The sequence below is a fragment of the Aulonocara sp. 'chitande type north' Nkhata Bay genome, linkage group LG17 (assembly GCF_057382095.1).
Source record: "Aulonocara sp. 'chitande type north' Nkhata Bay isolate Kocher_YH1m ecotype deep benthic linkage group LG17, A_spYH_male_GT1.1, whole genome shotgun sequence".
Lineage (NCBI taxonomy): Eukaryota > Metazoa > Chordata > Actinopteri > Cichliformes > Cichlidae > Aulonocara > Aulonocara sp. 'chitande type north' Nkhata Bay.
Window position 1 is genome coordinate 20,769,273 of NC_141360.1, and position 24,317 is coordinate 20,793,589.

Below are 24,317 nucleotides of genomic sequence, written 5' to 3' on the forward strand. Positions count from 1 at the left end.
AATGGTGGCTCTATGTCAATGTATGTGGAAGTAGATACAGTTTAAAGAGGAGGAATTTGAATGAGAATTTGAAGGGTCTCTCCATTGAAATACATTATAAATTTTTGTTAAATAAAGTTGAATAAAATAAAAAATATAAATGTTAAAAATGAGAAAAATAGAAGCAGTGTTGTCCAAAAGAATAGGAATCTAACGGTGTTTGAATGGTTTTTCTAAGTTGAACGGTTTTGAAGGAGATAGATTACAAAAAACGTACGGAATACAGAATAATAATAAATAAAATAGAATAAAGATTAGAAGAACAATACTGTGAATGCTTTTCAAGCATTCACACTAATAAATAAAAAAATAGAATAAAGATTAGAAGAACAATACTGTGAATGCTTTTCAAGCATTCACACTAACTAGAAAAATTTGCATTTCCTGCGAAAATGCAGTGTGGATGCTTAAAGCTGAAGCTGTATGCAAAAAGTAGCTGAAAAAGCTGAAAAGTTGCAGAAATTGTAAAAACTTTGCAGAAGCAAAGGAACTTTGCTAAAATGGAATAACTTAGCAGAACTGCAATCACTTAGAGGAAACTGTGAAGCTGTCTGCTGAAAATAGTTGAAAATAGCTGAAGAAGCTGAAGAAATCAAAGTCAGTGTTTAAAAAGTTGTTGAAATTTTAATAACTTTGCAGAAGAACATCAAGTTAGCAAAAATGTAATAACTTAGCAGAAATGCAATAACTTAGAAGAAACATAACAATTCAGCAGAAATGTTGTAGTTTACCAGAAGCTACAACTTAGCAGAAATGTAATAATTTATTAAAAAATTAATAACTTGGCAGAAATATTACAACTTACCAGAACTGCTATAATTTTGCAGAAATGTAATTATTAGGAAAAAAAATGTATACAGATAACAGCTGAAAACGATGACGTAACCTCAAAGTTACTTGTTTAACTGTGAAAAATGACCAGAAACATTAGAAAAGAAAGAAAACCAATTCAATTCAATTTATATAGCAACAAATCACAACAAAAGTCGCCTTAAGGCGCTTCATAGATACAGAGAAAAACCCAACAATCATATGACATATGACCCCCTATGAGCAAGCACTTTGGCGACAGTGGGAAGGAAAAACTCCCTTCTAACAGGAAGAAACCTCCAGCAGAACCAGGCTCAGGGAGGGGCGGCCATCTGCTGCGACCGGTTGGGGTGAGAGAAGGAAGACAGGAATACCAGCCAGCAGATAAACTGATGTGAAACAAAACCAAGGTAAAATTGCAGAATTTACACAGTTGGTGAAAGGTAAAAATGGCAACAAAAAACCCCCAAACAAACAAACAAAAAAAGCAAACAAACAACATTTAGTTAATAAGTGCACAAGATGATTCGATGATAAATATGGACAAAATACTGTCAAAATGAAGTCCACATTGTGATATATTTCAGGTGTGGAGAGTCACAGAGCTAAACAATTGATGTGCATATTTAAAGAATCAAATAAAGAACATTGTCGTGGAATAAATTACAGTGAATAATAATCACTGCCCTGCGTTAGAGAGTGACTTATGATGATGTATTAATTGGCTTAACTTTACCTCTAACAGCTTTTCACATAGTGCTGTGACCAGGGTGAAATCCATCATAAAGTAACTGTAAACAGTAGAACCATTAGCATGAATGTTATGGTTCTACTCTGATCAAAACTCAAGTCAGCTGTGTGACCTGATATAAAATGATAAAGAGGAACACATATAAATGACCTTTATGAACTTTTCAAAATGACTTTATATGTCTGACCCATTATCTATATATATTAGAGCAGATGTGGAAAACCACTGTTAGACCTACTCTATACTAACACAAACACAGTCAAAAATTCATTGCTAGTGTGACATGTGGTCCTTTTTGCCTTTGACCAATGATATGCTGGTTACTTGGACCAGTTTAGTATTTGCTGTCACAGAGGAATGTTAACCATAAATCCAAAAGACAAAACTGAAAAAATATGTTAATTGCAAACATGTTTTTGCTTAGTAAGAGGATTGAAATTACATGGAAACTGTCACCTTAAAGCCTCATTGTAAATATCATCACAAACAGATGTTTTCCACACGGTTAACAAAGCTCCACCACATCCAATCACTGCATATAAATCTAAAAGAAAACAACAACAAATAAAATGTAATTAACACAAGTGAAGTCTAAGGAGCTTGGAAAGAAAAGCGTCTGGACTTCTTTGAGTTCCTTGAAGACGTTTCACCTCTCATCCGAGAAGCTTCTTCAGTTCTAAGGGTCAATGGTGGAGAGTCCCAGATTTAAACCCAGTGGGAGTTTCCCCCCAAAGAGGGACAAAGAACCCCCTGATGATCCTCTACCTAATCACATGAGCCAAGGTGTGAAAGTGGGTGTGGGTCCCAATCAGCCAGGGTTTCGGGTGAGCTCATTGTGAAACCTGGCCCCACCCTATCATGTGATTTCCCGAGGTCAGGAAATCACCCACGCCCACTCCCAGGATGTGAGTGGACGTTACGGTGTCTGGGGAGGGAACTCAAAACTGGATTATAGATGGCAGACAGTTGGTGTCGTAAACCACCGCCTCTGTTTAAAGATGGTCGCTCACAGTGGACGTAAATGGCTTCTTTCACTCCTCCATCTGTCCAAAATGTGAACATTGGCATCCTCAAAGACTGACCTTTGTCCTTTAGATGCAGATGAACTGCTGAGTCTTGTCCCGTGGAGGTGGCTCTTCTATGTTGTGCCATGTGCTTGTGAAGTGGCTGTTTGGTCTCTCCGATGTAGAAGTCTGGGCATTCCTCGCTGCACTGTACAGCGTACACCACATTGTTAAGTTTGTGTTTAGGAGTTTTGTCTTTCAGGTGAACCAGTTTCTGTCTGAGTGTGTTACTGGGTCTGAAGTACACTGGGATGTCGTATTTGGAGAAAACTCTCCTGAGTTTTTCTGATACACCGGCTACATAGGGGATGACAATGTTGTTGTGTCTGTCTTTCTTATCCTCCCTCGCTGGTGTCTGATGTTCTTTTCTGTGAAGCTGGAATGCAGGCACACTGGACGAGCTTATTCTAAAAAATACAGAAAAAGGAACATTTTAGTTGTGTTAAGGCCTAAAAACTACAAATAAGTTATACAATGAACAATATTGAAATACCTTATAGGTGCTGCAGGCCATATAACCAGAATCCAGAGCAATCTCACACTCACATGATGGTGAGGAAAGACATGAGCTCTGCAGTGAGGTTTGAATGTCTCAGTTGGAACACTGAAGAACTCAGAAGACAGCAATACCTGCACAGAGAGACAGAGTAGAAAAAGCATAGATTTGTAATCCATAATGTGAATTAAAACTCAAAAAGTGTCAACAAGTATAATCATTTGAGTGTGGAATTATTTATGCAATAAACAGGATTTAAATTAATTAATTGAATTAAAAACACTGACATTTTTTTTTATCAAAGATAAAGATTCATACCGCTCTCTGCTCTGAGGATCACTGAGCATCTCTGACAGGAAATACAGTTTCCTCAGTATGAGTCATCATTGATGGTCTCAGAGGTGTGTAGTGTGGCAGCATGATGATGGTCTCCAGATCAGGCAGGAGGTCAGGTGATGGGTGTGTCATCTTCTCCATTGAAGACACACTGGTATGGCAGTTCATAACACAGCAGTCTCCTTGTGGCATGTAGTTATCTGTGCAGTCCAGCACTGATGGATCAGGTTTGGCTCAGCAGTTCATGAAGATGGTGTCTGAAAAAATATATCTAACAAAACACGTGCTTATAACACCACCCACCCAGCTCAGCCCCCAAGTGTCTATATAATGCTGGTATGGGGTGTCGGTTACTAAGTCTAATTAGTGCATCAGAAAGCGGGGGCTACACCTAAAGCCCACACTTTTTGATGTCTTTGTTTATTAGCAGCTTTTTCCAGCTGCTCAGAGAATTCTGACTTGGCCTTTATCCACCCAAACCCAAACCCACCCGGATAAAGGCCAAGTCAAACTCACACACCATACCAGCATTACATAGACACTTGGGGGCTGATCTGGGTGGGTGGTGTTAAACTGTAGTCGGGAACTTTCAGAAAACTATCCATTTACTTCTAAATCAGTTTTTATACATATTCTGTAAGCTGTACTAATGTTTTTCTCTACATAATGTATCATTATAGACATCTCTGGTAGCCTAAAGATAGTTTATAACTTTTGACATTTTTTACCTGTAAAACATGATAAGCAAAAACTCATTCATCACAAAAACTTTTGATTCTACAAAAGCTACTATAATCAAGAAAATATAATTGTCTGTATTTATTCATGTGACCCATAATAAATACCTGCATTTATGTGGGATTTATTTATTTACTATTTCATATTTTCAAGCCCTTGGAGGGGAAGATCTCGTTTGTTGAGCTACATACGTCACAGTAAAAAGATTTAGTCATTTAAAACATGAGAATAAAAGAAATGATGTTAGTTTAATAAATGTTGCAGCACATTTCAGATCAGAGGTGCATGATAGCAGATGTTCTGCATGAAGTTCAGCAATGATTTGGTGAAATGATTAATAACATTGCAATAAGAAAGGGTCTTCTTACAGACAGAGTAGGGAAGACAATTTTTTCAATGAAAAATATTTTTCATGCTCTACAATCAGTAAACTCTGTAACAAACATGATCTGTAATTGTTTCAAAACTCACCAGACGACTTCATGATTGGCTCGAGGACAGGACACAAAACACAGGGTTGTGGTAACTGTAATATGATCTCAGAACACCTGAATATAGACATTTCTGTGGCTGAGAAATAAAAATGAGGTCAAGCAGGGTGTTCTTGTCTGTAGTGCCAGAAGTGATCAGCTGTGAATACCCTCTCGACTGAAACTGCTCCAGAATCTGTTTTCTTCCACTCTGCAACTGGTTCTCATTAAAATCTCCACACACAATTATTGGGTGACAGTCCATTATTTCAAGTGAATCTAAAAGACTTACCAGGTTTTGCATGAATGGTGTCAAACTGTAGTCAGGGGGTCTGTACACAACAGCAATGAGTGCAGGGAATGGAGCCTGAACCTTCAACACTAAAAACTCAAGATCAGTGACATTATGCAGATACTGTTTTACCTGAACCTGAAAATGATTCCTCAAATACACAACAACTCCCCCACCACTTCTGCTGGCCATGTGAGGAAAGTTTGTGTAGGACACATGTCTGTTGCGTTTGAACATGGTGTAGCCATCCAAATGAAGACTGTCTGCAACAAAGGAGCCTTGAAGGTGAGACTCAGTGAGACACAAAACATCTGCTAAACACATTTCATGATGACTCTTGATGTCACTGATGTGAGATGGCAAACCCTCCGTATTGTGATGGATCAGTGTAAGAGTGTCAAGTCTGCTGGCTGTTTCTCTGACCTGAAGAAGAGGCATCATTTCCTCAACACTGGCTTGTCTCATGGTTTGGAGCGCTGCAGTTACCTCGGGATTGGCATAAATCTTTTTCTCATCCAAGTCCTGCAAATAGAGTCCACTGAGAGATGTCACCCTGCTGAGAGCAACATAAGCCATACCTGGTTCAAAAATGTTCTTCATTGAAACTACAGCTGTCTGTGTTGTAAGACCCTGAGTTTTGTGAATTGTGCAAGCGAATGCTAGCTTTACAGGAAACTGTCTGCGTACTGCTCCTTTAAACTTCAGACTCTCCTCTGCTCTCTCAATGTAAACCAGATCATCAGAAGCTGCATTAGCACTGCGGTTGTGTCTCATAGGCTGCCGGTTGTCCATCCTGAGCCCCAGTTTAATTATGTGTCCATCATTTTCAGATCTCACCACCTTTACCAGTATACCAAAAGCACCGTTGACCAAACCGTTTAGTGTGTCCAAGTTTCTGGTCAGCATGACTCGAGCTCCTTCAGCAACATTCAGAGTGTCAGGTAAATCATTTCTCCCACCTGTAAATGGTTTGTCTCTTCGTTCCATTCTGCCTGTACATTTATCCTTCTGGAAATCGTCTGCATTGATGATTATGATGTTTGAATGAAGCTTCTTCAGGGTATCTGTGTTGTGGGATTCCACATTCTTGTTGGTGGCATAAATGTGTAAGACCTCAGTTGGACATTCTTCTGGTGCAGTCACAGCCTGTGACAACAAATCTCTGTCGCACTGAGAAAGCTCATCTGTCTTTTCTTTGACTCTAATCCTGTTCAGCATCTCTGCAAAGGCCACATCATCTTTCTGACGCATGATCTCGGTTAGAGTGATCATCTGAAAATGTTCCTGCCATAGGTCAATCTGTTCTGGATCGTAAACACAGAGAGGTTTAGACTGTCGCACTGGTGGCAGCTGGTAAAAATCTCCAACAGCTAAAACTGACATTCCACCAAAAGGTCTCTGAGTGCCTTTGATTTGTTTCAGTCTTGCATCCACATAAGCAAAAAGGGGTTTTGAAACCATTGAAATCTCATCAATAACAATAATTTCAGCATTCATCAGCTCAGATCTGACTTCATCCAGTTGGTTACCAAGTCCTTGAATGGGTGGTTTCAGACTCCTGGGTAGTTTCAGTAGAGAATGTAACGTAGAGCCATTGATAGAAAAAGCTGCTGTACCGGTAAATGAAGTCAGTAAAACAGTTGGATTTGATATGTCAGCTTCTTCTGCATTAGCAGGCAGTCTGCTCAGGATCTTTGATGCTTCAGAATGAATACACTTAATCAGATGTGACTTTCCAGTTCCTGCACCACCGTTGATATAGAAGAAAAATGGATCTGGGTTCAAACCACAAACTCGCTGAATACACCAGTCTCTTATGGCATAGAACACGCAGGCCTGCTTCTGGTTCAGATTCTGATACATTACACGTACCACGGCTGGATCTACTGCAGGTTGTTCTCTGATGGCTCTGATCTCTGTTACAGCATCAGACTGACGACTGTAGTCGGGGACATTCTCCTGTTCGTTCTCATCATCAGAATGTCTCTCAGGAAGATTCTCATCACATTGCAGCCTCACAACTTCAGATTCAGGAGCAAGATTACACCATTCATCAATCACAACATCCCTATTTTGTTCAAACTCTTCCAGTGCACTCTCAATATCCTCAGAGTTCTTCTCATACTTGTCTTTATTTCTTTTCACAACCCTTTTCACAGACTCACTGTGGTCTGAACATGGAAGTCGTACAAAACCTGAGTTGTAGAAGGACTGATAGGTTTGGAACCCTTGTGGTTTCAGTTCCTGCTCTGATCTGTGTGGAAGGTAAAGTCTCAACAGTCGACCATAATATTGCTCAGGATCTTTTTCCTGTGAACAGTGGTAATATCTGATTATAGCTGGTTTATCATTCTTTCGCCTTTGTACAAATCCAAGCTGGTTTAGAAGAGGAAGCACATCTTTTCCTTCATTTGGACCACTCACCAACCTGCACAAGGCAGCAAAATCAGCCAGCGACATTTCCTCATATTCTGGGGTCTCAGGTCTGCATTTGTATTTATCACTCAAACTTGTCATCCAAATATTACAACTGTCGTGTGTTGTGCTTTCCAGGAAGCTCATGGGCCGACTCATTTTTACTGGGTTATCATCCGTTGGTACAAATACAACACTGCGGGAACATTTTTTCATTTTTAGGCCACAGACTCGAGTCACACACTCCTGTGCGCTGATTTCTCTCTTTTTTGAGTAAGCCTGCATCACAGCTCTCATTTCATCACACTCATTGACGGTGTTCTTATCAGAGTTGTCAATAACTGTCTTCAGGTATTCAGAGAGGCCAGATTCTTTCTTTGTTATATATTTACAGAGGTATTCTATACATGAATAGGCATTCAAAATGAATGAGACATCTAAATTAGAGTTCCAGGCTTCAAGCAGGTCTGGGTTGTAATTGTTGATCCAACACTCATTTGGGTCACGTTTCAGAATCAGAGCTGTTTTCTTGTTTATGTCTTGGAGGCATTGTTCATACTCATTCATTGTCAAGTTGCATCGTGACAGAATCTGCTCTATGGTGAGGGAAGCAGCTTCAGGTTCCTTCAGTAGGTTCAACAAAGGTCTGAGTTTGGCTTTTGCAGCTTCAGTGTCTGAATCCTCATCCTGTCTCACAATCATTGTTCTTGTGGCTGGTGGTTTGGGAAACCCAAATCTACAACCAGAGTTCACACTCTTAAAGCATGTCTTTGTGTGGTTTTTGCTGTGCTTTTGTAGCTCAGTGACTTTTTTGTGCAGTTCAGGTTGTTTTTCTGGATCAGGGAGTTGAGCTGAGATGTATCTGTCAACAAAGTCACAGACAGTTTGGTCGTCATCCACATCTGCTTCTACCTTTTCTCGAATCCACAGCAACATGTGTATATGTGGACTACCTCTGTGCTGGAACTCAACTCTGTAAAAGTAATCAATGATCTCACCAAGGGGCTGTGCAGGAGAAAAAAGCAAATCTCTGAACAAAGCCTCAACACGTTTATCAAACATTCGCATGGTGGTTACTGGATTTGATCTTAGAATTTCACACTTTTCTGACCAGTCCAGGGCTTCAAAATCAACCTCTTCACCTTGCTGTCTCTTTATTGCTTGAATCACTTCAGGCCATCTCATCTCAGCAGCAGAGAAAGTGACAAAGAACTGAGGTGTTCCTATTTGGCGAACCATGCTGAATAGATCTCTGGTAGTTTTCTGCCAGTAAGCTGGAGTTCCTCTGAGTGGCTGCATAAATCTGATTGCATCTTTATTTCTTACCAGCTTCTCTACTTCTGTCTTACTTTGTAACATTCCTGATGTGATTTTGCGTCCATCTTTGGTCATAGTTTTACCTTTCCTTAGCTGTATTGTCATGCTGGAATTAGCCAAGTGTATTTCAGTGACAAACTGTGAGAAAAACAGGTAATTTGTGTCTTTAGCAAATCTTGCATCAATGTTGAAAAGCCTTGACTTGAAGTAAGCACTTGGTGTGAGTTTAAGACGTCTCTTTTCATCCAGTGTATTCTGACCAGTAGGAAACTGCACAGGAAATGCCATGGCTTCCAAATGAGGAGTTCTGAAGAAGCTAACAGGATTGTTTCTTTCTGCAGGAGCCACACAATATGTGTTATCAGTGAAACAGAGAATCTCTTCTGAAATGTCTACAGGCTGCAGACAACTTTCTAGAGCAAAACCTCCATTGTTCAAATCACTTTCTGGTTCATCTGGATTTTGTTCCTCTGGTTGTTCATCACAGGATTGCATATTAATATCTTGGTCACTTTGAGACTCACTTTCACACAAAAGGGCATCTTTTTCATAGTTGTCAATTTCCATTAAATCTGCTTCATTATAATCATCACTTGCCATGCTGGCTTCATCACTGCTGTCATCATCAGGTAACGTTGGATCACAAAGCAATGCATCATCTCTGATAATAATATCTGTGTACTGTGGATGAATTTGTTTCAGTTTACGCAGAGCTTGAATGAGTTTAGACCAGGTGACAGTCTGGAACAGCTGATGGCCTTTGTAGCACAGTCGTCTTTTCAGCTTTATCCTCATGATCTGTGATTGGCTTCTGATCCTCGGTAAAGAGTCAACTGTTTGTTGGACCTCAGATGGTACACACACCACATTACCACGTATGAGTCTCTGTCTCCCCTTTGGAAGAGGAATAATCTTAGCAAATGGTATGCATTTGGCAATCAGATGTCTCTCCAGAATGTTGAGATCACAAAGTTCATCTGGAATATCCTGCAGTTCTAAACCATTAACAGCAGCAAGCCTGGGCATGCATCCACTTTTGAGGGAACTGTGACATGTGTGACAGATATACTCTTTTTTTCTCTCAACAGGAAAGCTGCAGTGATCATGACATGCTTCATCACACACATGAACAAATTTACCAGTTAGGCACTGATGAGCTACAGTCTGGTGTTTTGAGTAATTTTGTCTTTTGCAGATCTTCACCTGATTAGGAAAAGAAGCTTTTAGACAAACAGTACAAACATAAGATGGTGCTGACTTAATGTTTGATCTGAAACGAGATATGGCCTCATTCATTAAAGTGTTCTCTGGATGACACTGTAAACTCTCAGCTGGTCGATGCATCTGGCGATATTTCCGTTTTATGTTCATTGCACATCTGATATTATGCATCTGTCTGAAAGAAAAACTGTTCCAATATTTTACTCTCATTCGTTCTCTCATATTGCCCTTGTGTTGTTGCTGAAATTGTTTTTCTTCTCCATACCGCTTTGTCATATAAGATCGTTTTTTCTGTTTAAAATCTTCGCTTTTTTTATATAGGTTATATACATATGACCTCATGTAAGCTTTATGTTTCTCTCTGAATACAGCACAAGTTCTGTATATTCTTCTTATACGCTCTTTCTGCTTATCTCTGAATATGGGAGACTCTCTATATGTTCTTGTTACACGTTCCTTCTGCTTTTCTCTGAATAGGGGATTGTCTTTATATGTCCTTATGACACATTCTCTTTTTCTCTCTCTAATTTTAGCACTTTCTCTATACATCTTTCTAAAATGTTCTCTCTGTTTCTCCTTATAGGTAGCATTTAATTTATACAGTTCATTTTTGTACATGCTCTTTTTCTGTCTGTGATCAGGATCATTACACTTCTTAGTTGAGTTTTTTTTCTTTGTCTTGAAGCTTTCATCAAACCTGTACATCTGCCTTTCTTTCGTCTTCTGATTTTCCTTTCTCTGTGGTAGCTTTTGTTGGGTCAATAATCTTCTCCTCATTTTTTGCCTTTCATGTTTACTATATTTCAGCAGTTTATCTGAGAGTTCCTGTGTTATCTTAGTTGAACTGGAGGCACTGTTTGAATCATTCTGAGGAACAGAATCTGATGTTACCTGAGTGTCTCTTACAGAAGATGCAGAGGTTTCTATTTCGAAATAATCAGAAGGACGATTGTTCAGCTCAGCAGCTGGCTCATTTGAATAATCCACTCTGGATGACATCACTTCAGTAGCTAAAGTGTCGGCCACAGTGTTCGGTGTCTGCTCAGTGGACTTTGGAGTTTCAAATTCAGGTTCATTTAAAGCTGGTGCTGGAACAGTTGTAGCTGTTTGTCTGTTTTCATCAGCATCTCTTTGGTCAGCAGCGTTTTCACTGTGAAACTCGATGGGCTGTAGCTCATAAGTGCAGCTTGGTGCGATGCTAAACATTCTGTACAAACGTTTGATCCTGTCAATCATGTCATTAAGACGTGTGAACTTCAACATAACTGCAGTTCCACCACTTACACTTAGCGACAATGGCATACCAGTAGACTTACGTGGGTGAGGGTCAAAATATGCATATTCACCTGAAGTCAGCCTGCTAACAGCGATGACTGTTCCTCCCATGACTAGCAAAGCATAGCGAAACTCTGAAGCCAAACGCTGTAGTCCCTGTTCAAGGCTCGGAAAGTGATCTGTACCATCAAATGTGCCGTAATGAGCAAACTGAGACATGTCGACTTGATACTCGTGTCTGCGGCTGGTAACAACTGAAGGAAGTTCATCGCAGGCTAGAAACACACTGTTCACAAACCTCAGTCTGGCATCTGAATAGACGGCATGGCCTTTGTCCAACACACGGTTTAGATCTGCTCTGGTAATAAATTCATCCTCGTGTAAGAATGACAGGAAAACCAAGCTGTTAGCCATGCATTGCTGATTCCGGTACTTTCCATACCTAGGAGAAGCCTGGCTTCGGGAAGCACAGACGCTACTCACTCGTGGACTTTCACTGTTTGTAACCTGTACATGAGACTGTACTGGAGCTTGTCCATCATGCTGTGTTTGTACAGTTAGCTGGGGTTCAGTCTGGATTACCTGCATAACTTCAGGCTCTGGGACAGACACTGAGGGAACACTTCTTTTTACCACATCTGCATAAGACACTGTGGCTGTCTCTCCATCATGCTGTGTTTGTACAGTTAGCTGGGGTTTAGTCTGGATTACCTGCATAACTCCAGGCTCTGGGACAGACACTGAGGGAACACTTCTCTTTACCACATCTGCATAAGACACTGTGGCTGTCTGAACACTGCTCTGCACTTCTGTGCTGGGAAAAGCTGAAACACACACCTTTACCTGCTCACTGCTCTGAGAAACATTCACCTGTTCTTTCTGCTTTTGCCATCTAAGCTTCAAGGACTGCGACCTTTGACTTTTTCTTGGCATTTTGCTGAAGTACAATCTGGAGCTTATATGTGGCTATACACAAATATAAACAAAACTGAACCTTGAAACACAGAAAAACTTATAACTCCTTAAGTTACTGTTAAATCTGAGAAATGTACTATTATACTATAAAATGTTTTTATGAATATATGAATAGATGTTAAAAAGCTGATTTGTACTCCAAACTCAAAATAAAGGAAATTCAAAGTTCTCTGGAAACAATTTGGTCCGTTTTATTGTACCTCTTTTAGAAACGGGGTTTCTTCAGCTGGATGTTCTGCAGCAGTCAGGAAACAGGAAGTCTGGGTCCTCAGGCACTTCTCGATGACAATACTGACTGAATACTTACACTGAGTGACAAAATGGGTTAGTCCTTAAATAATAATACTATAAACTTGCAGTCAAATGTTATAGCCAATGAAACAGACTAACAGACTGGATCTGATTTATTATTTATCTGAATGTATGTATTACAAAATAACCAGATTATCTTATTACAAATAAACTTATAAAAAGGTGATATTTTATACAATTGATCAAAGTAAGCCAAACTAGCAGTCCAAACTAAAGTCTAATGCGAAATTAAAATGACAAATGTAGGGCTGTGTAAGTAGTTTCTACTATAAGTTCTACTGTACTGTAATTCTACTACTGTATATTCAACTTGTAATTTAAAGCAAAATGACTGAATGTGAGAGAGCTTAATGACAGGAAAGAAAGAGCAGTGAGAGCAGAGATCTCTCAGAATTCTGTAACAGATAGATCAAGTTCTGGTAACTTGGATTTCTGAAAATTGGATTCTGAAAGGATTCTCAAAACTTGGATTCTCAAATTAGATAGAGCAGTAGAGATAGAGGGATACAAGATGGAATGGCTTTCAAATTAGATAGAGCGGTAGGGATAGAGGGATACAAGATAGAATGGCTTTCAAATTAGATAGAGCAGTAGGGATAGAGGGATACAAGATAGAATGGCTTTCAAATTAGATAGAGCAGTAGGGATAGAGGGATACAAGATAGAATGGCTTTCAAATTAGATAGAGCAGTAGGGATAGAGGGATACAAGATAGAATGGCTTTCAAATTAGATAGAGCAGTAGGGATAGAGGGATACAAGATAGAATGGCTTTCAAATTAGATAGAGTTGGGAGAGTGATAGGATAGACAGAATTGCTTATAATGATAGAGAGAGAGAGAGGATCTTCTGCAGCAGGTCACCTGTAAGACACAAAAGGCATGGAATTAGTCATATTTCCAACATGCTTGGATTTACCATATTCTTCAGACTATATGGCACACCTAAAATCCTGTCATTATCTCAAAAACATACAATGTGCCTAGCGTATCGATTCTGGTTATGCTTACTGACCTCAAACGGGATTTCTGTGGTACACAGCGCTCAAAATTCTGTCAAATATTTTAGTAAGACTTCGTAAGCTACAAAGCTGCGCTGCTTGATGTATTGTCAGAGCATTATGGCTACCATAGTCAGGACCCTCGCAGAGTAATTCGTACGGTGCTTCAACATAACATTATGGTGTGTGTACAAGGACCTGGCACGTGCTAAGAGACATGCTTAAGAAGCAGATTTCAAACTGATCAACCCATGAAGAGTTTGATGGATTTGTGGATGAGGAATGAACTGAAAAAGTGAGTGTATTGTTCTGTATTTTATGTGTTACAACTGAACAGTGTTGAGAGTTGTTTGTGAATGACTTGAATAAAGTTTGACTTATCTGACTGTTTGTTTGGCTTAATCTGCCTTAAAAACAGGCTTGTTTATTGACATTATGCCTTATAATCTCAAAAATACAATACATGTAGGGCTTTAAATACTAAAGACTTCTACAGTAAATTATTGGACTGAACAGAATGACAATGTTTAACAAATGATGGTGGAACTGTTATAAGGACATTTTTACATTCTATTAAAACAATAAACTAAGTCTATAAACTCAAACTAAGACGTGCTGCTACAGTAACTTACTGTAAATATTAAATGGTCCAACAAAACCAACACACTGAGGTTACAGCACAGTTTCAGGTCACTCTGTATGAATTTTGGCAAAATGAGAAATTTGGAGACAGCTAGTTTCTACACAGCAGTTTCTACATATTTCAGTCACATTTGGGGCATGTTTGATGCACAGCAATAAGCACTACACTAAATCTATAATAAACTTATCATAGCTGATATAAAGGCCTAATTAGCAAAATTTAGTATGATGATCATTTCTTTGTAGATCATTTCATGATAAAAAGAACAGAAGTGAGTGCTGTATCTGAGCTGTTGCATGTAAGATCTTTGCTGGACATTCCCACATTTCTTAAACAAACAAACATGACTTTCAGACAGTTCATCTTTTGTAAATTAGGCCAGGATTATTTTCAAAAAACAGCCTTGATAAAAATATCAGGCCACTATAAAATGTCTTATGTTTATGTTTTCATCCCACCTATACTTTGCAAGTCATTATGACAAATTACAAAAAGCAGTTTTTAGGCAGTGATTTAAGGGAAGAAGCTTTTGAAATCCACAATGCCCTACCACCAGTGGTCTCAAACTCTGGTCCTTAAGGCCTGGTGTCCAGAAACTTTTCTATGTGTCCCTGTTGCAACACACCTGAATAACATTAGTAGCTCATTAGCAAAACTCTACAGAACCTGACTGCATGCTGAGGTGGTAATTCAGGAATTTGATTCATGTTATAGCAGCTCATGAGTGAATGAACATGATGCAATGAAAGTACTTTTAGAAGTACATTTTTCCAAACACTTAAATTACTTACATTTGAGTAGTCTTAGGGGATGCCACTTCAGCACACAGTCAAATTCTATACTCTCACTAATGACCTACAAATGTTATTCAGGTGTTTTGTAACAGGGACACGTGGAAAAGCTTCAGGACACCAGCACTTGAAGAGTGGAGTTTGAGACCCCTGTCCTATGTGAATATTTAATTGTCCCTAAACTGCTAGTCGTGAGCTGCTCTAATGTGAAACAAACACATATAGTTCTGTAAAGGTTTACAAAGAGACTACTAAGGATCTGGAGACCTCAGAAAACAGAAACCCTCCCAGATGTTGTAGCTGAACATGCAAAAACAAGTTGCCTAATAATATCTCGATGATAACCAAGAGCTGTGCTGACTAACTGCACTAAACTGAATCATCTATAGTGAGAGAAAAACACCAGCATTAAAGTCAAACATGGTGCTGTTACTGTGATGTCCCAGAGTTCCTTTACTACTTCAGGACCTACATCAACTCATCAGGTCCTGGGCTTAAGTTTAATCACACTTAGGATCTGAAGCACACAAGCAAGTCCAATTGAATGAATGAAACAAAACACATGGTGTAAACTAATCAGTCTGGACTTTAATGAAATTAAGATACTTGGCATGACTTGAAAACCCTATATTGGGCCTTAATTAAGACTTTTTTCTTTTCTTTTTTTGCCTGTCCTGTTTGGATCTAATTATGACAATTCTGAAATTATAGTGGACCAAAATCAACCAGTGATGTAAACCAGTCATTACCAGTTACTGTAAATGCTTGATGGTAATTGTTGCTATCAGGGCATCCACAGCTGGGTATTAGAGACCAACATGTTTTTACATTAGACCAGGTTGTTCTGGTTCAAAAATGAAATCATCACTTTAAAACTGCTTTTTGTATTTATCCAGGTCATCCTTGTTAGATGATTTGAAACATGTGAAAAAAGCATAAACAAAATAAATCTGCAAGGAAGAAAGACCTTTCTCAGCACTGTACCGCAGACAAAACCTTTACTTACCAGACTTGCGACGATCAGATCAGTATCCTAGAGAAAGGAAACAACACATCAGATCACTGTTTAATGACTTACACTGTTGAACCTCTTCGCACACAATCCAATTTACTGTGACATGAAATAACTAGTAAAATCCTCAATTTCTTCAAGCCTTTATGAACTCACTGTAGTCTAAAGAGGACAAACTTCAGTTACAGAGTCTCACATGGTGATAACATGTGTAATAAAGGCATGCATACTACAGAAGTGCAAAAAAGAGGCACCAATATTTGTTGGTACAGATTATGGCTTTTTAGCTCCATCATTTTCTATCACAAGTCAGTGCTTAATAAAGTGTGAAAAAACCACAACTGTTAGAATCAACGGAAAACCTCATTAGGTTTTAGTTCTGATCTGAATATGTAAATCCTAAAATACATGTAAATTCTGACATGTTATAGTAACAACAGTGGCACACCATTTTTGCAATTACAAAAATTATAATAAAGAGTCCTTCCATTGTACCTGTTGGCAGGAATCTTTTTGTATTTTTCAATATTTCCCTTTTATATAAAATTTTAAACACATTGTATCAAGCAAATTATTAAGAAACTGATTTAAACTTATTGTATATAAATTACACACAGGCTTTAACATACACAACATTGCCTACTCACAACTCTGGTCCTCTGAGTTTTTTATTATTGCTTAAATGTTTAACCTACCACTTCTGTTCACTCAGGCAAAAATACTTCTATAGTGGTCTGACTTTAATGTAATACATAAGCAGAATATGAGTGAAGATATAAATCAACAACTGTGGTGCTCTGCTACGTAAATCCACAAACAAACGGAGAACACAAACAACTGTATAAAAACAGTTGTTTGTGTTCAAACATAAAAATCAGACACAAATGGCCTGTTAAACTTCAGGGACAGTCAGAGGTCATGTGTGGGGCCTTTGCTGCTACAAGGTATAAATTCTGACCATTTGATTTTGCCCATCAATAAATGGTAATGTCACAAAAACCAAACTACGTTAGGTAAGTTGCTAAACATGTTACACAGTGACAATGTCATATTACTGCAGTTACAATTGCTGCTTACTTACCAGCAAACGCAAAACCAAAGTTCTGTTTCACTCTGTAACAAAAGAACAAAAATACAGAATCAGACAACTAAAATCAGCATCAGAGTCAATACTGCATCACAATCTGTAGTGAAAAAAAAAATCTGTTAAATTCTTTGTTTACAACAGCTTTACTATAAACACCCCATCTTCTCTTTCTGCACCTTATTAAAGATTTCTGTCTTTATTAAGGTGATGTGTCGTTTTATCAATCTGCAATAAGCCACAGAAATTCCCATTAACGTAAAGCTCTAATACTTTGGTGCTATTACATAACACATCAGATACCACAAGCAAGGATTTGCTCGCACTGCACACTTGATCAAATGATAACATCACAGTTTCAAAGCATGCAACAATCACAAATAATACTTGATACTATAAATGCTTGATGGTAGTTCTTCGTATCAGGGCTTCCACAGCTGGGTATTAGAGACCAGCATGTTCTCACATTAGAACAGATAGCTCTGGTTTGGTTTTCTCTGCTTCATACGTGAAATCATCACTTTAAAATGCTTTTTTGTATTTATTCATATCATCCCTGTTAGATGATTTGAAACATGTGACAAAAAAGCATGAACAAAATAAATCTGCAAGGAAAAAAAAAGACTTTTCCCAGCACTTTACCTCAGACAAAATGAACTCACTTTAGTCTAAAGAGGGCAACATTTAATTGCAGAGTCTCAAATGGCCTTAACATGTGTAATAAAAACAATAATTACTACAGAAATGCTTTGATAAGCCTTTAAAATTAAAATTAGACATAAATGGCCTATTAAACTTCAGGGACATTTTTAGGGACACTCAGAGATCTATTGGGGGGGCTTTATTGCTTATAAATCCTAAATGTGTTTTTGCCCATGAGCAAATGGCAAGATATCACAGAAAGCCAAACTATGGTATATAAATTGCTAAACATGTTACACAATCCCAATTTCATATTGCTTCAGTTACAATCACTGTTTACTTACCAGCAAAGGCAAAACCAAGCTCTCTGTTGTCAAAAAGATTCACTAAACTTCTTTGTTTACTACAGCTGGAATACAAACAACAACTCTCCTCTGTTTTCTTTGGTCTACCTCTCATTTAAGATTGCAAAACACTCATACATGAAAAACTGCACGATGTATATTTTTAAGGCTTTAATATTTGAGGTGGTCTGCATTCAAATTCTACTTCCTAAAATATTATCAACTGCACATAGTATCATTAAATATGCTGTAGTTTTTAAATAAATATCTATGTACCATACTAATAATAATATACTGCCATATTTTATTTATGTGAAGGTGGGCTGTTGTTTATTTCATTAATTTTCCACAAAGTCAGAATTTAAACTGTGCTGCAGATTTAGGTTGGCACAAACAAGCCTTGTTAAACAGTTCTTAAAAATTAAAGTCTACAAATTAGGAGTTCTTATTATTCTTGGGCTATGTCCACACGTACTTTTGAAAATGGAGATTTTTCTATGCGTTTGCACCTTTCGTCCACACTTAAACGGCGTTTTCGGTCACTGAAAAACTAAAAACGCTTGCCAGGATATTTTTGAAAACTTTGTTTTTGCATTTATGTGTGGACAGGGAAACTGAGAAAACGCAGCGCCTTTTTTGACGTCACACTGTGCGCCACGTTATTGTTTCAGTGAAATGCATTTCTACAATACGGTTACTGTTAATTGTTCTCTCTGCAGTGTTTAAATGCTTACATATACACACACAGTTACTGTCCCCCGACACATATGACTCGGTTCTGCTTTTATGCCCCATCTTTGTTTGCTATTTCCCACCGAGGCTTCTAGACTTTTCTGATTGGCCAACATTTCTACACGGTTAGGAATATATCGCCACCTGTTGCTTTGGTATGTTCCTAGCAGAGTTTTCCTTCATTTCTGCATTTACGTGTGGACGGGATTGTTTTTTAAAACGAAAACGTAAAGTCCCAGTTTTCAAAAATACCCGTGTATGTGGGGACATAGCCTATGTTTAATCCCCAGTTTCTCCCCCCCTCCTTTCTCTTAATTAATCCACAAGACCTGGACAAACGTGACTCTTTTTCTCCCGTGTTCGGTCAGAGGCGGTAAAATGGCTCCTTTGATCTTGCCGACAGCTGACACTGAATCTAAGATGGCGGTTTGTTTAAAACTTTACAGCATAAAGAATGAGGCTGTTTTAACCAACTGATTTGTGAAGAGAACTAACTGCACCTTATTTAACAGACTGAGAAACACGAACACACCAAATGTAATTAATAAAACAACACAATAACCGTGGTTTACCGTCAAATCTTCATTTCACACTGGGCTCATAAGAAGGCTAGTCGTTAGCATTGGGTTGTTAGCTTTAGCTCATCAAACACTGCTTTTACATACAAAAATGACAACTTTTCACTAAAAAGCAACCATTGTGTTACTTTAACATGAGTTATACCTCGGCTGGCTTTATAAATCACTAACAAGAACTTGTTAAATCGCGCAAACAGAGTATAGACATTTAGGAGAGGAGAGGAGAAGCAGAGGCGCAGCACTCACCCAGAGCGGACTCAACGAAGTGTTCAGAAAGGCGGATGTCCGGCAGTCAGGTAAAAGATGAGGCGTTCACGGGTCGTAGGAAATTCCAGTATTACACACAATGGGCATTGTAAACATAAAAAATGTAGGTAATTTTAAATATTTTATACAATATCTATTTGCTACAGAAAAAAACTAGCAGAACTTTAATTCTATAAGTTAAATAAATATTATTAGAAGGCTCTTCTCCTGAACACCAACACCAAATAGCTGGTGATAGAGTTCACCAGACCTAAAAAAAAACAAACAAAAAAGACAACCAGTCCAGGACAGTCTGCAAAGATGTTTTAAAGACAATATATTTATATATATATATATATATAAACCTTATCCAGTAAGGATTCCCCTCAAACAAATGACCATAATTTCCTAACCGTAAGGGCTTGAACAGTCATTCTTAATTCTTACACCGTTTTGTTCAGAAGAGAAGAAATGTATAGAAATAGTATGATTAAGCATAAATACTACATTTAGCAGAAATACTATATTAAGCAGAAATCCTATAAAAAGCAGAAATACTATATTAAGCACAAATCTTATAAAATAGCAGAAATAGTATGATTTAGCACAATAGTAATAACTTAAACAGACAAAATGGAAAAGCAAAATGGACAGCTAAAAAATGCTGAACATGCTGAGGGTCCGTCAAATATACTTGTTAAATGAAAAAAATCAGCAAAAAAAAATATAATAGCCACACAATCACAAATATGTACACATAAGGAAACACACATGCACAGAGAGACACACACACAAGATCCAATTCAGTCAACCAGTCTAAATATATTGAATATGAATCTTACAATGAGATCATCCCATTAAAAGGCTTTCTCTCTCTCTCTGTCACACACACACACACACACACACACACACACACACACACACACACACACACACACGGAGAGAGAAGCAAGTTTTCAGTCAAGCAGCCTGTGAGCTGCTGAATTTGAATCCACCAATCAGAGAGGCTGTGTACTTTTTCCCAGCAAAACTGGTGCCTGCAGCACAGACACAGAGAGGCACAGGATCTTTGCAGTCTATTTCTCATAATGAGGACTCCCCTCAAACAAATGACCATAGTTTCCTAACCGTAAGGGCTAGAGCGGTCATTCTTACACCGTTTTGTTCAGAAAAGATGGGGGAATCTTCCAGTGTTGACAATTTATCATTAAAATAGGAATTATTGAAGATATTTGACTTGTAATAGACCATAACTGAATAGAAGTGAAGCAAAAACTGCTTTGACTTGTCCTCAGCTGGCTGGGAAGCCATGGAGGCCTCAATATGCAATTTGTATGTCTCTGATATGTAAATTTGAATATTACAGTTCTCACAGAGGATTGACTCCCTGGGGACCTGCCACAAATATATAGAAATACTATGATTACCCAGAAATACTACATTTAGATGAAATACTATGTTTTAGCACAAATACTCTGGTTTTGCACAAATATTATAACATAGCAGAAATACAATTCTATAGCAGAAATGCTATATTTATAAAGAAAAATATAATATAGTAGAAATAGTATGATTTAGCAGAAATACTACAATATGGCATAATAAAAATGATTTAGAACAAATACTATGATTGAGCAGAACTACTAAGATGTAGTAAAAGTACTTTGATTTAACAGAAATACAATTATGGAGGAGTAATACTTTAAAATGGGAGAAATATTGATACACACACACACACACACACACACACACACACACACACACACACACACACACACACAGAGCTTAAAGGGAAGAGTATTTGTGCCATGGAGTGTTAACAAGAATGTGAGGTCCATATTAGAAAAGCTGGTAAAATCATAAAAGTTTGCAGAATTGTAATAAATGATGAATATGAATTACTGGTCTGTGACAGTGTATTAATTTGTAGGGAAAAAAACATGTTGACCAAGGTGGAATCGAACCCACGATCTTTGACTTGCAGACCCGTGTCATTACCAACTGCGCCACTGGGAAAGGGAGGAGCTGATTTGAAAAACAGGCTCATAAGGAGTCAGAATTAGATCACGGTGAGAGGCGAAAAATGCCGTTTTTTGGAGTTACAAAACGTTGTGTAACTCAAAAACTAGGTGGACTAGAAGCATAATTCTTCTACTGGCTGAATCAGCGGACTTTGGTGTACTTTGACTGCTATTTACATTGCTCTATGTACATCTGTCACTGAGATATGACGAGAGAGGAAACGGAAGACCTCAGATATGATTGGCTGGCTGGGAGGCCATGCAGGCCCTGATCTGTGTATTTGAATGTCTGAGTCCTCACAGAGGATTGGCTGCCTGGGGACCTGGCAGAAATATATAGAAATACTATGATTAAGCATAAATACTACATTTAGTAGAAATACTATGTTTTAGCACAAATCCTATAAAAAGCAGAATTACTATAATTTAGCAGAAATACTATATTAAGCACAAATCCTATAAAAAGCAGAAATACTATATTAGGTACAAATCCTATAAAAAGCAGAAATACTATATTAGGTACAAATCCTATAAAAAGCAGAAATACTATATTAGGTACAAATCCTATAAAAAGCAGAAATACTATATTAGGTACAAATCCTATAAAAAGCAGAAATACTATGTTAGGCACAAATCCTATAAAAAGCAGAAATACTATATTAGGCACAAATAGTATAAAAAGCAGAAATACTATAATTTAGGAGAAATACTATGTTAGGCACAAATCCTATAAAAAGAATAAATACTATAATTTAGCAGAAATACTATATTAGGCACAAATCTTATGAAAAGCAGAAATAGTATGATTTAGCAGAAATACTGTATTTAGCACAAGTACCGAAAAGTACCAGAAATACTATGATTTAGCAGAATAGTAATAACTTAAACAGAAAAATTGGAAAAGCAAAATGGATAGCTGAAACAATGCTGAACATGCTGAAGGTCCCTCAACTATACTTGTTAAATGAAAAAAATCAGCAAAAAAATCTATAACAGCCACACAATCACAAATATGTACACATAAGGAAACACACATGCACAGAGAGACACACACACACAAGATCAAATTCAGTCACCCAGTCTAAATATATTGAATTTGAATCTTAGAATGAGATCATCCCATTAAAAGGCTCTCTCTCTCTCTCTCTCTCTCTCTCTCTCTCTCTCTCTCTCTCTCTCTCTCTCTCTCTCTCTGTCACACACACACACAGACACACAGGGAGAGAGAAGTAAGTTTCTAGGTCAGCCTGGGAGCTGCTGAATTTGAATCCACCAATCAGAGAGCCTGTGCACTTTTTCCCTCCAAAACAGGTGCTTCTATTTACACACGCAGCACAGAGAGACACAGGATTATTGCAGCCTATTTCTCATAGTGAGGACTCCCCACAATCAAATGACCATAATTTCCTAACCGTAGGGGCTAGAACGGTCATTCTTACACCGTTTTGTTCAGAAGAGATGGGGGAATCTTCCAGTGTTGACAATTTATCATTAAAATGTGAATTTTTAGAGATATACGACATGGATGACTTGTTGACTTAGAAGCCACGAATTCCCCCAATATGCAAATTTGAATGGCTGAGGCCACATATATGATTGGCTGCCTGGGAAGCCGTGCAGGCCCTGATTTGTGGATTTGAATTCCTCAGCCCTCAGATATGATTGGCTGGCTTAGAAGCCATGAAGGCCCCAATATGCAAATTTGAATGCCTCAGGACACATATATTATTGGCTGGGAAACCGTGCAGGCCCTGATTTGAAAATTTGAATGTCTAAGTCCTCACAGAGGATTGGCTGCCTGGGGACCTGGCAGAAATATATAGAAATACTATGATTAAGCATAAATACTACATTTAGTAGAAATACTATGTTTTAGCACAAATACTATAAAAAGCACAAATACTATAATTTAGTAGAAATACTATATTAAGCACAAATCCTATAAAAAGCAGAAATACTATATTAGGCACAAATCCTATAAAAAGCAGAAATACTATATTAGGCACAAATCCTATAAAAAGCAGAAATAGTATGATTAAGCATAAATACTACATTTAGTAGAAATACTATGTTTTAGCACAAATAGTATAAAAAGCAGAAATATTATAATTTAGCACAAATAGTATAAAAAGCAGAAATGGTATGATTTAGCACAAATAGTATAAAAAGCAGAAATACTACATTTAGTAGAAATACTACGTTTTAGCACAAATAGTATAATAAAGCAGAAATAGTATAATTTAGCAGAAATACTGTATTTACCAGAAGTACCGAAAAGTACCAGAAATACTATGATTTAGCAGAATAGCAATAACTTACAAAATTACAAATATGGAGGCATATTGAAACAGAAATTCAGAGAGGGACACACAAACACAGGCTCTAATCCAGTCAACCAGTCTAACTATATTCAATTTAAATCCTACAATGACATGCTGCCAAATAAGGATAGGGTTCTCTCTCTCCCACTACACACACACACACACACACACACACACACACACACACACACACACACACAGGGAGAGAGAAGTAAGTTTCTAGGTCAGCCTGGGAGGAGCTGAATTTGAATCCACCAATCAGAGAGCCTGTGCACTCTTTCCCGCCAAAACAGGTGCATCTTTTTACACACGCAGCACAGAGAGGCACAGGATTTTTGCAGTCTATTTCTCATAGTGACGACTCCCCTCAAACAAATGACCATAATTTCCTAA

General features: G+C 37.9%; 1 long non-coding RNA gene across 1 annotated transcript; it reads right to left on the minus strand.

Moving 5' to 3' along the window:
* Window positions 1–643: 643 nt before the first annotated feature.
* Window positions 644–18,051, minus strand: LOC147310013 (uncharacterized). Its single transcript, XR_015125580.1, has 7 exons — window positions 18,027–18,051; window positions 17,038–17,069; window positions 15,951–15,977; window positions 12,400–13,373; window positions 3,479–5,518; window positions 3,158–3,294; window positions 644–3,071 (listed from the first exon to the last, which is right to left on the minus strand). It is a non-coding gene; the product is annotated as an uncharacterized LOC147310013 (long non-coding RNA).
* Window positions 18,052–24,317: the final 6,266 nt, after the last annotated feature.